At 31.3% G+C, this 18,902-nt stretch overlaps 1 protein-coding gene and 1 non-coding gene across 2 annotated transcripts in view; one reads left to right on the forward strand and one right to left on the reverse strand.

Annotated features, from left to right (window-relative positions):
- Positions 1–18,902, reverse strand: part of DACH1 (dachshund family transcription factor 1) — a 442,442-nt gene that overhangs the window by 328,746 nt on the left and 94,794 nt on the right. The window lies entirely within an intron of this gene.
- LOC126016615 (small nucleolar RNA SNORA51) lies at positions 5,179–5,311 on the forward strand. Its single transcript, XR_007498405.1, has one exon. It is a non-coding gene; the product is annotated as a small nucleolar RNA SNORA51 (small nucleolar RNA).

An 18,902-nucleotide genomic window follows, 5' to 3' on the forward strand; every position in this document is an offset into this window, starting at 1 on the left:
TATTTTATTTCTTTTATTGTTTAATCCTGTCTTTTAAGATTATATACTACCTAACACCCTTTCAAACATATCACCTATAACTGTTGCTTCTAGAACATTAGGATGCATAAAACCCAAAGGGAGATCAATAAAATCAAGATTTGGGCTTAGTATGTTTAAAATGCCTTAAGATACTGCATGTTATAGGGGTATTTTCTGATATTTCTGAGTTGGGTATGCCTGAATATTTGGAGCAAAAAACCAGAGATGCTCATGGTGTTACCAGAATTATACTTGGTTTTTATTATTCAGAAGATCTTGCCAAGATGCAAGTTTACGTTAGGACCCATGACCTTCCAATTGAGTTCACTCCTGGCTTCAATTTTGCAGTCTTAATATAACCCCAAGATAATGCCTGAGGCTGGGCATCTTCTAGGAATTAGTCCTGTATTACTGTATGTTATTTATATATAAAGAAAAACTAAATCATGGGACATTTAGTAGATCACATGTATACTATTGTGTATCTAAACATTGAATGATTTAAGATTATTACTATTCATAATAACATTCATAATGAAGTGGCTGCTTATTTAAACCTCATCATAACCCTAAAGTCCTTTGAGAGAGAAGAAAATTATGAAGAAGGTAAAGTAACTAGTCCAAAGTAGGGGCAGGCATTTGACTCAAGTATAGTTACAAATGCACTATAAGTTCACTTCAATTATAATCAATTTTATCTGCACTCCCCCAGCTACTAGAATCTGATATTAAAGCAATAGATTAACTTAACAAATTCATTTTATTGAAAGTAACTGTCCATTATACTATTCTAGGACATAGCATTGAATATACAGCAACAAGTTCATTCTGTCCTGGTTGTACACTAGACTAAACATCTGAACAGTCAAGGCAGCAAAAATATGTCAGATATGGTAAGTGCAAAAAAGAGAATAATGAGAGAGAAAATTATTTAAGAGTACATGTGCTAAGGACAATATATATTGAAAAATTCCATTTAAAATAAAATGTAACTAGATAGCATTAACTGTACAATTTGTCTCTGCTATTATATTTCAATGTTGGGTTTGTCAATGATGATCAAGGTTAACTTATAAATATATGCTCAAGGATCACTCTTGGCAGAATTCAGGCAACCAAATAGGGTGCCATCCATTGAACTGGGGTTAGTATACACAACACAACCCTAACTGTCATCTCTCCTCTGATTGTTTTCACTACAGGAACAAGCAATGCATTGAGTCTATTTCTACTAGTGCTCAGAAAAACAGGTGGTGCTGGCTTTGATCCTGAATTTATTGCATTAAGAACATAAACTCCAAGTCCTGAGACCCTCTCCCCCTGCCAAAAATAGCATTTCTATTATCAAATGCTAAGATCCTGCTATACTGATAAGAGCTGTGAGATAGTGAAATAGTTAAGCAGTTGCCCAATTCAATGCAAAGCAGTACATAAATGTCGGAGCAAAGATAAGTGTGACTCAGGAGTCCCCAATACAGTGGCACTGTGGTAAAGGTAATTGTCCGAAGTATAGTGATTGGGAAGAACCAGTTATTCAGATTTTGACTTTGGACTGATATACCAGTTGGCTGAGAATTTCTGGGAAGGGCCTCTGAATTATCTCAGTATTTCTTGGGAGTCCTCCAACCAAATTAAAAAAATACATAAAATTGTTGAAATAAGATTCTGTTTCTTATGTTGGGTTGTTTTGCAGTTGGGCAGATGATTTAAGTGCTGAACAGGTTATCAATATTAAACTACTGCCCCTTTCAGAAAAAATAACTGTTTGACAACCTCCAATCCTGGAAATCTTCCTTCTTTAAGCAAATAAAAAGGGCCGTCATATTAAATGTGAGATCAGTACAGGACCCCAGACCCCTAATTCAAAAGATGAGAGAGGTAATATCATTCATTTTTGCAAACAGTAAAAAGATATCCCTATTTTAATTGTAGATTACATATGTACTGCATTTATATTTCAAAGGTTATACTTAAAATTAACCTTACAAACTACAATTAATTAAAGAAACAAGAATATCATATTATTGATTGGTTTGGAGGCCACACCTAGTGATGTTTAGAGGTTTTTACTGTCTCTGTGCTCAAAAATTACTCTTGGAAGGCCCTGGAGACACTCCTAGTTGCTAACAATCATACCTAGGTCAGTGGCATGCTAGAAAAACACCCTACTCATTGTGCTATCATTCTGACCCAAAAATACCATTTATAAAGTTATTGGCTCAGCCCAAAATATTATTTGTGTTTTATTAGTTTGAAACTACAAATTAACTATTTCATAATATTCAGGAGCAAAATATCTTCATTTATTTCATAATAAAGTACTTTTTTCACTTTGCTATTCAGTTAAAATATTTGTTGAATACCTTTTTTATATATACAATCTAAGATACCATGAAATAAAAGTGAATCATTCTGGAACAACCACTAAGCTTTAAGCATATAATTATCACTAAAATATTAATATTAATAATTATTTGCCTGTTGTGTGTACTTAATATTTATGATTTTTTCTTGTTTGTTTATTCAACAAGTCATGTTCAGCAATGATCAATAGTTACTTCTGGCTCTGCTCAGGGATTACTCCAGGAGGGTGAAAGAACATATTGGTGCCAGCAATCAAACCCTAGTCAGCCACATACTCACTCACTGTTTTATCTCTTCAGCCCAGTCTTTATTTTTATTTTCATTACAATAGTCTTCAATATTACATTATGTTGCATTAGTTATACAGATTAAGAAACTCCTACTCAAATAATTATAGTTCACTTAATTCTATAAAACTGGAAATTTCGAAACTTAAAAATGTTCAATAAAAGTACAAAAACATAGGGGTGAGGCACCAACACATGTCATTAAAAAATTATAAATTGTATAATTTAAGGATGTTCAATAAAAGTACAAAATTAAAGGGCAGGGTACAGGTCAGTTGCAGTTCAATCCCCAGAAACATGTATGGTTCAAGCAGTATCTAGAGTGATCCCCTCAGCAGATCCAGGAGTAAGACCTAAATACATCTAAGTGTGGTCCCCCCAAAACAAACAAAAATACCAAAATTTATTGACAGCCTATAAAATGTCCAATTTAAAATTTAGTAAAAGTACTCATGAAGTCTCAGAATTGTTGTCTTATAATTGAATGCATCTCAGTTTGAGTTTGACTGGTTTCATTCATAACTAATAATTGCCTGATCTAAAGTGTTCACAGTAGATGCTTCAAAAATATATCTAAGTACAGGAAAACTCTCATCTTATATTTTTAATCTTATAGGGTACAAAGAAATCCAATTTAGTGAATATATACTATTCCATCTCCATTAGTAGTCTCTGTAGACTGATATCTTAGACATCTTAAAAACAATTTATATATTGAAATATATTTATCTTTTGATTTTAGCAACAATATTGTATTGAGTGCCTTTTTACAGCTTTAACCATGATTTCATTTTTCACTTCAATCTGCCCTATATTTAAAACTGCTCCAATACATAAAAGTAAATGATATTCAAAGCTTCATTCTTACCTACATTTTCAGTTTCTAAATTAAATTGTCATATTAAAGAATTCCCATTTATTTTATTTTTATTTTTCAAATTAATGCTGTTAATGATTTCTAATGTTATTAATATGGTCAACAAATCGTAGATACTACATGTTAGCTATGACAGAATTATCACAAGTGCATTTCCATATATCAGTCATTCTTCCCAAATCCTTTTCTACTTGACTATTCCTTATTCTAAACAACTAAGTCTCATAAGAGAGGTCCTTGTAACTCTGAAGTAAATGACTCACCTCATCTTCCCACTGTCAACCAACAACAGATATCTAATTGTACCAAGTCTGTTAGTTTCACTCCTTAAACAACGATATCTATTAATTACTTCTCTAATCATATGTTTTCGGTCTCAGTAAAGCCCCACTATGTTTTATAGATCATAAAAATAAATTGTAAATGAACCTTTTGTCATCATCTGTACTTAATTTTGTTATAGGATTTTATTTATCCCATGCACATTTGGTTGCATAATATATTATGTGAACATAATCATCAGAAATAATATTTCCACATGCTTAAATTCTTTCACATGCTATTTTTTTCACCTGCTTCCTGTCCATCTTTTTCACTCCTGCAATCCACCCTAGAAAGTGGGTTTTGAGATGCTCCAGTAGTAGGTTGATGAAATAATACAGGAAGTAAAGCACTAGCCTTGCATGCTTAGTCATGACTCTGATTTGATCACTGGCACTGTATATGGACTTCTGAGCCCAGAGCCAGTAGGAAGACCCCTGAGTATCTCTGAGTGTGTTCCCTCAATAAGACCCCAAAATTTAAAAATAGTGCATATAGGGGCCAGAAAGATAGCATGGAGGTAGGGACCATATGGTCCCCGGAGTCTGTCAGGATCGATTTCTGAGTGTAGAGTCAGGAGTAACTTCTAAGTGCTGCCGGGTGTGACCCAAAAACCAAGCAAAAAGACAAACTATAATGCAAATAGAGATAATGAACAATAAGGTAAAGTCATAAAACTAAAAGTATAGACCCAGGCTGGAACGTTTTAAATCTGAAGTCTTTTTTGTTTTGTCTTTCTCTTTCTATTTTGCACTTGAGTATGATTTGATTTTAGAACCGAGATTATTGTGTGGTGCCTGTCTTTATTGCTGTGGTGCTTATCGGTTATTTAATTCGATATATTTTTTTTTGTGTATTGTTGTGGTATTTTAATTACTTTTTTCACATCCTCTCTCAAACTGAGGTTGGAAGCCTCTAGACAGGACTCTGCCTATTTTCAGCATATTTTCAGCATATTTTCAGCATATTTGATTTTTGATTGAGAAGAGGACATATTAGGTGATGGGTATTCCCCTGATTCAATTTGAATATGTACCCAAAATACTACAGTGAAAGATATGTAAGCCATTATGAAAAAAAAATTGTGTTTTTAATCAGAAATTTTCTTTGACTTACATGTATTATTATTATATTAATTATATTATATGTTATGTTATGTCACTATATTATGTTATATTAGTTTACCTCATTATGTTAATCAATTTTGTCCTTTAAATGAATTCTTACTTTAAAAAAAAAAAACAAAAAAAAAAACAACTTTAGTTTGCTCTGAAGAAAAAAAAATAAAATAAATAAAAGATAAGATAAGGTCTCCCAAATCTTACCACAGGCTGTGTTCTTTACACTGGCTGTATAGAAAGAGGAGGTACAGTAAAGGCACCCCATATACACCTCAACACAGGCCCCTTGCCGGGTATGTTTTGTGAATTGGGGGACAAAAAAAAAAAAAAAGAAGAGAAAAAATAAATCTGAAGTCCTTGCTTATGACTACTGTCCTCTGATCTCCAAACTTCTTATCCACTTCATTCTCTCGTCTTTCTGATCATTTATTAAACAGATTTAAAATTTAAAAAACATATCATAATTTTCAATCACCTGGGATGATTTGATTTCAGAAGCTCAAATAGACTGGGTTAATTTGCACTCTGAGAATCTTTTATGATTGTATGAGATAAAGCCTGGATTAAACATCAGTCCTTTAGTTTTTTAAAGCAGTTCAAACTTTTCTAAGACACAGTCATATTTGAGGTCCTATTTTTTAGCACTATTTTCTGTGTAGAGTTTTAATAAATTTTATGTAACAAACCTCTTTTATTCCTGATCCTATTGATTCAAATTAATTCTTCCTAAGTAACTATCTAAACTGAATATTTGACCTCCCCTGTAGGTAGAAGTCAGATGTCACTCAAATAAATAGGTAATATATAATGACTTGTATAGTAGGCCTTTTGTATTAACTTATAAAATAAATACATAAATAAGGCATCATTGCTCCTATAATTTTTGGATTTATGATTTGCAAATATACTATTAAATATTTTAAGTGTCCTGAATTTATCTGAACTTAGGAAAGTAAGAAGTGTTACTTTTTATTTTAATTGAAATAATTCTATATATGACTTATTTTATCCATCAAGTGTCAGTTTCCCCCCGAAAAAATTTTAAAAAATAGAATCAAAATAAGGGGTAGAAAAGTGTTTTGCCTTGGAGTTTTGTAGTAATTACTATTTTCCGGGTGCATGAGAAAAATAAGGTGGCAGACAGAGTAAAATAATAAACTCAACAGCTTGTAACCTATTTAGCAATTTCATCTCAGATGAACCAGGTATTAGTAACTACATATTTATGCAACTCCTACTTTTTCTATCATAAATCTATATTTTCCTGATTGTTTAATAATGGAGAAATTAAAATTGCATATTACTTGCCAGTGAAAATATTAGGCTAACATATTTTTCTCCTTAATTAGCATTATAGAAATAATAATTTTGTGGGGCCAGAGAGGTGGCATAAGGGGTAAGACATCTGCTCGCCCGCGCTAGCATAGAACATACAGCGGTTCAATCCCCCGGCGTTCCATATAGTCCCTCAAGCCAGGAGCGATTTCTGAGCACATAGCCAGAAGTAACCCCTGAGTGTCACTGGTGTGGTCCAAAAACCAAAAAAATAAAAAATAATAATAACGATTATGTTATTATTTATTTTCACATGATTATTTAAGAATAAATTTAGAAACTTATTTTATAGACTTGATTAAAATAATAAGCTAAAAATTTTGTGTTCCTGTTTTTATATAAAAAAACTAAGTTACAGTATTTCAAGAGGTGATTGGGGTGAGGGTAAAATACATAAGAACATAAAGAGAATCTGAATGCACACATAATAAAAATTAATCATGGTGAATTGCTTTGGGGAGAATCATATACTTGACCCACATTGAGGACTGAAATATTAATCCATTTCTATGACAGAGATCAAGCTTCATAGAGGCTTTTTATCCTCCTCATAATAGAAGCAACAGTTGTAAACCATAATGTTATAGTTCAAACAATGCCCCCCCTAAGACTTCAAATTTATTATAGCATTCATCTCCAAGACAAAAGACCTGGTGTAGGAAAAAAGCTCTTTTTAGCAAAAAGCATGGTTGTTATTTATGGCTCAGATGCAAAGAATGAGTTTGGGGAATTTATCAGAGATGAAGGTATGAAATGTTTTAGCTTGTTCTTCTCTCTCTAATCCATAAACCATTTTCTCAGCCACCCAAGTGAATTCTAATGGAACAGGAATGATGAAATAATATTTTTCTAGCCCTTTAACACTTTTTATTCTGAATAAGTTTTAGGGAGATGAGAATATGCTTTCTTAGAATAAAGGCCATTTTAAGCAGTAAATAAACAACATTTTCCATAAACATAATTTTTCCTTATCCACAAAGTCTAGTATTTCCAATGATAGTTTAATTTCACATGTATAATTCTCAAAATTCCTATTACTGAAACTGTTATGAGCTGTCACATAATTAGCATATTAGAATTTAAATATATTCTCATTAAAATCACTAAAATAATGAAAGCCTCATTATAGCCTCCTAAATACAATGGCTCAATAATAATTATACTGGGCTTCTTTAATATTCTTAATTATAAACAAACCTATATTAAAACAAAGGTGGCACAGATTATTCTTTTTTGTTGCCTTCTTATTTTGAAACAACTGTTATACCACAAAAAAGGTTGTCTTTTTCTCTAATGACCAGGTCAGGAGGAAGTTCCATAAAGGAAAAAGTTTTATATGTGCCAGGATGTAATAAAAATTTATTTTTACTTCTTATACATGTGACCTTCTGTAAGGTAAAAACATAGTCAAGAAATTTGTTTGGGAAGAAATATAAAAAAACATAATATTTGCCCTCCAAAACTCTTAAGTGTCACTAGTCAATTCACTTTGAAACTTGTTATGAAAACTGTTTTCTTTCTGGTCCTGAGTACAATGAATAAGCTGTAAAGATGCCATTTTTTCCTAATTTAAAAAAAGACAGGTAATTTTAGAACAAAATAAAGCAGCTGGAGTAAAATATGGAATAATCTTTAAGCGAAAACCTTTCCTGGCATTGTTTAATAGATGTTATACTACTTCCATTGTTTGTCAAATTCCGTTTAAATTGCTCAAGCAGTTCAAGGAAAATGTGGACTCTATTTGGACAGTTTTTTTTTTACATCATAATTAGTGGAATTAAAAACAGTCTACCATGAGTTATTTATCACTACACATTTCAATCGCAAGCTTACTCAATATAGGTGCATTTCCACCTAGATTTGATACTATAATTTCTTTAACACAATTTTCCTCTATATTAGAATACTTTAGCTTGACAAAGAAATAAAAGTTAATTAGTTTCTATGGAGACCCGTGCATTAAACATTGAAGTTCTTTCAGATTTGTAAATACATTCCAACTTAGTATTCAGAATGCACAGGGTATAAGCATTCAGTGCAAATAGGGTGAGTGTGTTTGAATTTGATGGAATAGGGACTTGAGCCAGATGATATAACTCATCTGGGGGCCTATAAAAGATGTCTTAAATTTGATAGCAATGGGCTATATAGTCATATTTAAAGTCATACATCCTTCTCTTTTTACTGTCTTAAAAAAGGTAATATTCACTGCACATTGTCTTCAACTTTAGACTCATTTTACCTGGCAGACAGTGCTCAATGTGGGCTCTTTTTTTTTTTTTTGATAATATGTAAGCATTTTTCTTAAACAGTTCTCAAGTCTCTCTGTGTGTAACATACAGTGATTCAGGTTGACAAGTGATTTTCTCAGTTCAACCTCAGAATTGTGGAATTCAATATAACTAGAAGGAACCAATGAATTTCCACTGTTTCCACACATAGTTGATGATTTCAATATAGATTTTGTCATATAACTTTTTTGAAAAATAGACTACGAAACAGTCTAAAAACTTTCTTTTATCAGATATAAGAGATGAAACTTTTTTTTTTTTTTTTTTTTTTTTGGTTTTTGGGCCACACCCGGCAGTGCTCAGGGGTTACTCCTGGCTGTCTGCTCAAAAATAGCTCCTGGCAGGCACGGGGGACCATATGGGACACCGGGATTCGAACCAACCACCTTTGGTCTTGGATCGGCTGCTTGCAAGGCAAACACCGCTGTGCTATCTCTCCGGGCCCAAGAGATGAAACTTTAAGTTACCAAGTTATCAGCATTCCAAGATTTTAGGGCTCTTCTTAAAAATTAGTCCTTATACTGAGGTTTAGAAATCACATTGCTCACAGAATTACTCTAATTTTAACTTCTGAAGAAATGGGTGATAATCTTTAGAAAGAAATTTCCAGAAAGATCAAGCATATCAGTATTGATTAAGATTAATAATGTGTGTGACATAATATTAGTATTAAGACCTTTCCCCTCAAAACCAGATGATTTACTTAAAAAAGAGACAAAATTTTACTGTCTAATATTTTCTACAGATAATATTCTTTCCCTACCACAGGAAAGGCAAGCTGTAATACATTATGCTTTGGGATACTAATCAGAAACCTATAAACAATGTATAACTTACAAATGCCCTTCAGTGCATTAGAATACTTTTAGTACAGCTTTAAAATTTTAAATCAATTCTGCCATTCACTCCATATTATTTATCTTCCATTTCTCCATATTTTAAATGTCACTGTATCATATTAAGTAATAAAAAGTTTAAAAGATTATAACCTGAACTTGGCAGATACTCACTTTCATTACTAGGCCTGAAATCTTTGCCTTCTTACATTTTGGCTACTGAAAATTTTACTTCTGGCTTTTGTTTTTTTTCAACTTTGAATACAAAGAAGTCTTTGCATCCATCATACAAAAAAAAGTATCATGTTATTTTAAGCCATGTTTAACGGTAACCTAATACATCTTCATTTGGTTCTTGGATTTTTTCATCTATTGTAAAATTATATTCTATAAGTCAGGATCATTCACTAATTTCTTCAGTCATAAATTATATCATCAATAATCTAGTAATATGTCTTTTCCTCCAATCTGGAGTTCAAGAAAGAAGATACATTGATTTTATGTGACACAGGTATAAATTATAAATATGATAATAATAAATTCATAACAATGAAATAAACTATATCAAATATGTTTGGGTGATCCATAGAATTTATTTCATTATAATATCTCCTTTCAAGTAAGTATTATTGTCACCGCTCACCCCTTATAGTGGTATTTTCAATATGTACTAAAATCAATGCAAATATCAGAAATTCAGGGCCCAAAAATGATATGGACAGAATAGCCAGGTACCTATGTCCAACAAAACACAGATCCTTCCTTGAATGCATAAATTTTGCTCTAACATTATTCTCATTCATTAGATTGGAATTTGTGTTAACTTCCCTGTACCAGGACTTACTAATAGGATTGCTAGCAATTATTATACTGAAATGAAATCAGCACAAACTATTAGATCTGTTTAAACAAGTTAAAAATAAACCTTGATTAAATGTTCTTTTATAAGAAGCTGCTCATTAGGGTTACATGGCCTTCAGAAAAATTGGTGTTTCATTAACATCAAAGAATGTATTGCATTTAAACTCCTTTGCCTTAAAAGTTACTTATAAAATGAAGCTTAAAAATTAGTGTAGATAATGAAATTTTAGAAAAGAAACTATAAATCTTGTTTAACCTGGAAGAAATAAATATACTCTGATTGTTGGTGAGTCCTGATAACAAAAATAAAAATAAGCATCTCCAACAAGAAAAATAAAAAAAAAACCCACAAAACTACTTAGAGCAAGTAAAGCAAATCAGAAACAAAGAAGAAAAACTTTTACCAAAATGATAAAAGGTAAATTTATTCTTAAAAATATTGTTATAGAATGTATTATTAAAATCTCATTAGGATACTAAAATGCCAAAAAGAGACTTATTTTAAGCATCCCTCTCATTGGGGGTAGAGATTTAGGGCACTTTTCTTGCAATAGACCTACCCAAGTTCAATCCTTGGCATGTCTTAATGTCCCCTGAGCATTGACAGGAGTGTTTCCTGAGTGCAAAGAAAGGAGTACATCCCAGGTATCAGTGATAATGTGGTCCCCACCCCCTGAAAAAAATAAATTAATTAATTAAATATAGCCTTATAATCACTTTTATCTGTATAGAAAGAAATGTAACATGAAAAATATGGATACTATCTCCCTAGTAGATGTATTAAAAGCATTTTAATAAATATCTCAATATTGGGAAAGCAGTTAAATTATCAGATATCACAATTCACAAAAACATACTAACTAGAGTTAATTTAAGATATTAGTTTACTATTATTTTTCAAATGCACTTTTAACAGATTTTAATTTTTCACAATAGTGTATGTTATTCTGAACAAAACATGCTATGATTACAACTGTAATTTAATGTCTTCATGTAGACTAATATCCTCTAAATTATACTTGCCCCTTGTCTACGTGATACTATGAATATATACTGATTTTATAAAGGAACACACCATCTAGTTTAAGTAATTAATATTCCTTAATTAAACATACAGCATAGACAATGAATTCTTTATGAATCTTTAAGCATGCCTAAAAGCAACAAAATCACACTTTTGTTAAAACATTTGTGTGTATTTTGCGCAATTTTTAAAAGTTTAACCTCTGTAGATCAATGTGCTTCCTTAAAAGACTTTAATAAATTAAAGTGCAGAGAGCTTTTTTTCACCAGGCAGAAAAAGCTGATGAGACAGGTTTAGTTTAATCTCAGGCAATAGAAGTCATTAACCATTCTCTCAGGGATTAAAATATAGCTTGCCCTTTTCTTCTCTCACTTATCATTAGCATCACTTTAATCTCCTAGCGTTTCACACTGCTATTTTAATCATTACTTACTGCCTTTTGACAAGTGCAGAACATGCTTTTTCTCATTGAGGCAATATCCTGGTTTTAGCTGACAAATGTAGGACATAATGTAAAAATATCAAAGTGACATCTTTTAAACACACCTTCATCATAAAGTTACAATATTCCTTTGTCTAGTATTTCCATGAAAATTATCATTTGAATGGTTTAAATCTTAAACAAAGAAAAAAGTTTGTTCTAAATACAACAAAAACTATTTGGGAGAAAAAATGTTAAATGAAGTAAAAGCAATCTCAAATGTAGCTACGAATGTTGTTCTTTCTCTAAAACAGAAACTTCCAAATATTTACAAAAACAAGCTGTTGTCTCAAAATAAATTTATTAACAAAATATACAATACTAAAAGATTTTATTATTCTGTATGCTCTAGAGTCTTACTGAGTAATGGATGCATCTTAACTGAACCTAAACAAAAACTACAAAAATTACATATATTTTTATTATTTTATAATAACTACCACATGTCTGCTGATTAACAGGCATGAGGTAATTCTTAGAGAAATTTCAGGTGTAGATAACATAATAGTTATAACTTTATTAATATGTTACATATGAAAATCTACTGTGTTTTTGTTATATTACTTAATTATTTTAGATAAGTGATAAAAATATGACATTTAGTAACATCGTTTTTATCTAAAGTCATTTAGTATAATTAAAAGAATCTCCTTGATAAGTGGATAACAAATTTGGGGAAGTCTCTTAGGATTTGGCAATTCAAGTTTTATGCCATCTTCAGTTACAAATAGTATAATTATGAAAATAAGTCTAGGATATTTACATTCTTTAACTCAAAAGAAAGTCAATTAAAAGTTTAGTAATTAAAACTGAGTTTTTAAACTAAAGCACCAATTTTTTTGGTTATGATCACTCACATTTGGTCCCAAGCCCTTTAATCTAGTCCATCTGTAATGATCTCATAGTACTTCTAACCATTATTTAACTGTTAGAAGGAAAAATATGTCGCACTATATGTTTCGACAATAAAATCCCTTCTTAAGCTTCACAAAGCAGAACAATTCATTATTTGATCTCTTTCCAGGTTCAAAGTCTGTCTTATTACAGTACTTCAAAGAAATATGTAATCAAAGACAAACAGCTGTGAAAACAATCTTTTATTACTTTATTATCATTGAGAATATATCTTTGGAGTAAACCAATGGAAATGGCATAGAAATAATCTCCATTAAGTTTGTTGTTTTGCATTTGTTCAAACTGCGCATTTATCTTTCATGTTTTAATTTTATATTCTATAAATAGAGTCATGGCGCACTCTGGCCACTTTATTCTTTGTCCAAAAGAATAGAAGAAATGACTATTACAACAAAAAAAGAATAAACTGTTCAAATGTCAAAGAAATGTTATTCATAAACAATATAAAAATGATATCCAATAGGGTAACATTACTCAGAAGTAAATTAAATTTTCTTTTGTTCATGCTCATCTGTGATAGTTGTCCATGCCAATCATTGAGAATTGTAACATCTTTCAACTACAAATTGTGTAACTCATATATCAAATGATATTCAATGATATATCAAACTGATACTCCATTCTATTTTGGGGTAAAGAATGGGGGTTCATTATAAGCCCACTGGTGATGGCCAGATTCTGTTAATGGCTCTGTGCTCAGGAGAGACCTCTGGCAGAGTTTAGAGATCATTTAAATGTGAGATATCAAATTAGAATCTGCAGCTGACAAGACATACTCTTACTCAGTGTATTCTACCTCTGGTTCATTATTCTCTTCCTTTAAAAAAATCAATTATCTCCAAGAATCAAGAAATTGCCATCTATGCTAGTTACCTTGCTGAAATTATTCCCCGTATTGTAAGCATCACACAATAATTTGAATAAGTCTCTACTACTTAGAAAGAAGGAGTTAAACTATCAATACACAAATAGTATAGAAAACTAAAACATGAATGCTTTGTAATAGGATGATTTCCTTTCACAGTTTAGTAAGACACCGAGAGGTGTCAGAATCAAAGTGATGTTCTGGTGGACTGGTAGCCCTCCTCAATATGAAAAGTATGTGGAGGTAGAAGAAACAATTATTTCCCATCCATATTATATGATGCAAACCTTATGTATTATTTCAGACAGTACTGCCACTATATATAGGATTGATATGGAAAGTTCTGTTTTAAAGTTGAATAACTTTTTGATTGGTTCTTCAGGCAATTTTCACACTCAGTTCATTCAGTTGCCTGAAGAATTTAGACATGATTTTTCCATACCATAAAAAAACTTCCAGATATATGTAGTCCAATGTACTTGAAAGTCACTACATGCCAATGGATTCGACCTTTTTCAGAATAATAAAAACTCAGTGAAATTGAATTGTTGATTCATTGACTCTGGCCACAATTTAAAACCCAATGTCTATTATTTCCATACCTCTAATTACATATTACTAGGTCAAGAGCAATGTGAAGTTTGTTTTATCTTTATCATTCCTAACTGAAATAACAGCTAAAAGATGATGCAAATGTGCTACTCCAATTTGAAATTTGGAAAAATATGGAGATGGAATTATATTTATTAAAGGTTTATGTACATTTAGGCAATACAGATAATGAGGCTATAAAATTTGAAACATAATGGCATATGTTTTTATTTCTGCTCTCATAATAAACATTAAAAATAATAAGGATCCACATACATAGCACAGAGTACAGCACCTGCTTTTCAGGTGTGATATCCTGGGTTCTATCTCTGGCACCACCACCACAATATTAAAAGCTAGTTTAATATCTTGCAGTGGGTTAAATATGTGGTTTAAGTATGTATGCAGAAATAGATATTCATATGTATTTACATATATAATGGCACAAAAGATACAAATATACTAGCTACACCACAGTAAATTCCTTTCAATTTATTAGCAATTTATTTTAGTCATAAAATGTGATAACTAAGTTGATTATTATTGTAAGAAATTTCTGTCTCTGGAATTAAGGAATATAAAGGCCACTTCAAGAATGGGAAAATATAAAGAAGTTGGCTGCAGAGGAAGTATTCAACTTACAACGTTGTTTAAAATGTTTAGTTAAATATTGTTTAACTAAAAACTAATACCATATTAGTAGAAAAAATAGATTCTCTTCTAAAATTAATAATATAAAAGCACAACATTCCTACAGACTCTGGCCAGCCATGTGCCAGGATAATGTAGGAAACTGAATTGGTTATTTGAATTCTTGATCCTTCAATTCATAGCACAGCTCAGTTCAGTTTTGTTGGTTACTAAATAAACAGTATCAGAATTGGAAATGCATTTAATGCATGACTCAATTTCCATAAAAGTTAATTTCCTGACTTTTCAGTTTGATTGCATCAGAAGTTATTCAGTAAAGGAGGGTAAAACAAAGCCAGTCACTCTCGCTTTGGAATAATTAAGCAGTAATTTGACCAAACATTTCCTTCCTTCCTGTGTATTTCTCAAAGTCACTATTACACTACAAATTTTAGCAGAACATTTTTAATAGGCACAATCTATAAGGCAAATAGTCCATAATGAATTTCACAATCAGGATTGGCAGCATGATTGGGAGACCACACTTTCCTTCCCTTTTTAGGCAATATTTGAGATATACTTTAAGTTTTTAGGCTTCAGCACTGGTGCAAGAGTCACCATTCTTATATCCATAATGTAATATAGATATGGGTATATGCCAAAATATAATATAATTTATTGTATTATTATGGAAAATACTCTAAATTAAGTAAATAAGATAGCAGCAAATCTTAGGTGTGATTTTCATTCAATAATTAATGAAGAAGGTTTTATAAAATTGTGCATATTAAATTTAATTCAGGGTTACAAATGTGGTGATATTATTGTACGTGGAGGATAGTGGGGCAATATCACAGAGAATAGAGCATTTTCCCTGCATGCTGCTGTACCGGGTTTGATCCCTGCATCTCATATGGTTCCTCAAGCCTGCCAAGAGTAATTTCTTAACCCAGAGCCAGGCGTAATTCCTGAGCCAAATATATATATATATATAATAGGATAGAAAGAATATCAGTTTTCAGATTCTGAGAGTTTCATATATCTTATCTTTATTAAAAATTCATAGTTCTGTGAAACCATTTTAAACAGTTTTTAAAATTTTTGAAAGCATTTTCCATCAGTTTATTTTATTGCTGAATAATAACTCCGCTACCATGTATCCAGAGTAAAAAACTGGCATATGTTTTAATTCCCAAGTAAACATTAAGACTGCTTTTACTCTGCTAAGCATTGATAAATCTTCTTAGTTCTTATTCACCTGGAATAATCAACTCTCTTCTTGATGTGATCTATAAAACTTGTTTTTTATTTATTCCCAGTCCACTCTTTCTCAAAAATTTCAGAAGCCTTTTGATCTACAGTGCAAACATCTGATAAGCATCTTCTAAGCTCCCCAACCCTTCTCATTATTTTTCTTAATATCAATTATTATGCCTTGCATAATTCCTATATCACATGAATTTCACGATTTTGCTTACTTCACTTTATAACGATCACTTCAAGCAATTTTTAGGTAGATATCCTTAAATATAGTAAAGAAAAAAGGCAGGTAGCATCTCTATCAATTCTGAGACAAGGTTAAATATAAGGATGAAGAGTACCAACTTCTAAGTCAGATATTCAGGGTTTCAGGTACTAATCAAACTAAGTATAATATCTACCGTTTCTGTAAATCACATGGTGTAAACAAAGAAAGTATTAGGCTAGGAAGATGGTTTCAGATGATAGAGCATAAGCTTATGTGAGACACCTGAGTTTGACACTTGGCACCACAAGACCCTCTGAAAAATACCTGATGTGGCCCTGGTGGCCCCTAAAAATGCTGATCATGTATCCCCTAGACCTTCAGGGTGTGACACCTGTTAAAGAGAAAACGTATTCTTACAGATAATAATCAAGATTTTTAAAACTCTGAATGTATATGTAAGTACACAATAAAATTATAGCCTCTTTATATAGGTATCTGCCATTTTCAAAATAAAAAGGAATTTAAACTTGTGAGATACTGCTATAATTTTTCTTCTTACTAAAAAATGTATGGGAGACAGACATATTTCATTTATATTAGTCAGTCACTTAAAATTTTAATATCAAGTAAAGTATTCTGACTCTTTTCAACATTGGTATTCAGTATATACAAATTATTTGATTAGAAAATTCACATCTGTAATTAGTTAATTATCTCAGTTTATGAATAAGAACACATCATTCTAATAGCATATTTAGAGTAATACTATAAGTTCTATTAATTTAACAATTCATCTATTTTTTTCTGATTTTCAGCTATTTTTATTTTTTTACATAACGCAAATACAGATGAGAATTTAAACATAAGAATTTAAATCATCTTCCCCAGTAGAAATGCTAAGACTATGTGTGAGTGTGTGTGTGAATGTCTTTGTGTGTATTTTGTTTGGGGCCACACTCAGCAGTGCTCAGCACTTACACTTGGAATTTGCACTCAGGGAATCACTCCTTTTAGTGCTCAAGGAACCAATATGCTGTGACAAGTATTGAACTTAGATCAGCAGGGTGCAAAGCAAGTGCCCCAGAACTCCATTATTTCTTCAGCCAGACAGGCTAAAGGATAAAACTCCAGTGATTTAAGTTTCCATGTTTCCCCCTCAGTGACCAATGGTGTGATCTTTATTTAGTGTGGTTATTTAGCATGCAAAAAGTTATAGATCCATAATATTGAACCAATGCTTCCAAAATATTTCTTGGGATGGAAAGTTAAGCTTCACCTGGATATGCTCAGGATTTACTCCTAACTCTCTGCTCCTGGGTTACTCTTGGTGGTGCTTAGAGACCCATGTATGATGCCAGAGATCAAACAATTTCATGCAAGATACATGTCTTAACACTTTTCTAATACTGCTTACCAAATTTTTTACTCTAAAATTTAGTAAAAATCAAAGTTTTTCAGAAAATGTGCTGTATTATAAACTTTATTTAGATCATGATAAATATTTCCATATTAATAAAAATGAAAACTGCAAGTTTGTCCTGATAGAATTCTATAAATATCGTAAGTATTTTAAGATATAGTTACATCTTCTCGGAAAACCCATACTAAGTCCTTTATACAAATATTTAAAGTGGAGTCATGTTGGTAACCTGGTTTCTATCCACTTCTCATTTCCATACATATTCCACAAAAACTTCCTTGAAATCTGAAAGTGAAGTAAAATCTTTTTAGTCTATCTTTTTCTTGCCTTCTCTGCTTAATCTCTTTCAACTATATAGGTACCTCTTCTATATTTCCACGTGTGCAAATTTTGATAATTGAACTAACGTGCTGAATAACATACACTAATTCTTTGTGTTATTTGTGTTATTAAATCGCCTGTTTCCTACAAACTAGTCTTTATTGCATTTTTGCAAATCTTTCTCTACTTTTCTCATTAATTTTTTGTGTTATTTGTGTTATTAAATTGCCTGTTTCCTACAAACTAGTCTTTATTGCATTTTTGCAAATCTTTCTCTACTTCAATGCCTGGCATAGAGTGGGTACTACAAAAACATTTTCTGAATGTACTTGAAGCATATGAATGAAGTAAATTAGAATCAAATAAAGATATATTTAAGGACTCTGGAAACCATAAAATATTATCTAGTTATTGATAACCCAGTCTGACAGGTGGGTGAAGGAAGAAGCATAGAGGTTGTATTCGCTAAACACAATTATGAATAGGAACTAAGTAAGAAAGAAATGAAAAGGGGGGGGCTTCCTGATAAAAATGACCACATACAAAGATAGCTAAAAGAGCTTGCTATATTGAGGGAACATAAGTTCCATAAATAGCTTGACAGAATTGGTTCCCACACTGCCCATATAAGATTTTCTGACAGTGACACTGTCTTATATAAGACTTACCAAAAGATGAAACAGATTTAAAGTAGTCCTTATGCTGATAAATTTTTTCCAGACTTCTAAACAATCTACAAATTTTAGAATATATAAATATATATATCCATATATATCTATATATATATTAGTCCACTAATGAACATAAAATGCATCTAAATAAATGATTACATTTATTATAAGTAAATAGAATAGTGTAAAATAAAAATTTTAT

Source organism: Suncus etruscus, chromosome 8, assembly GCF_024139225.1.
Source record: "Suncus etruscus isolate mSunEtr1 chromosome 8, mSunEtr1.pri.cur, whole genome shotgun sequence".
In the NCBI taxonomy this organism is placed as follows: domain Eukaryota; kingdom Metazoa; phylum Chordata; class Mammalia; order Eulipotyphla; family Soricidae; genus Suncus; species Suncus etruscus.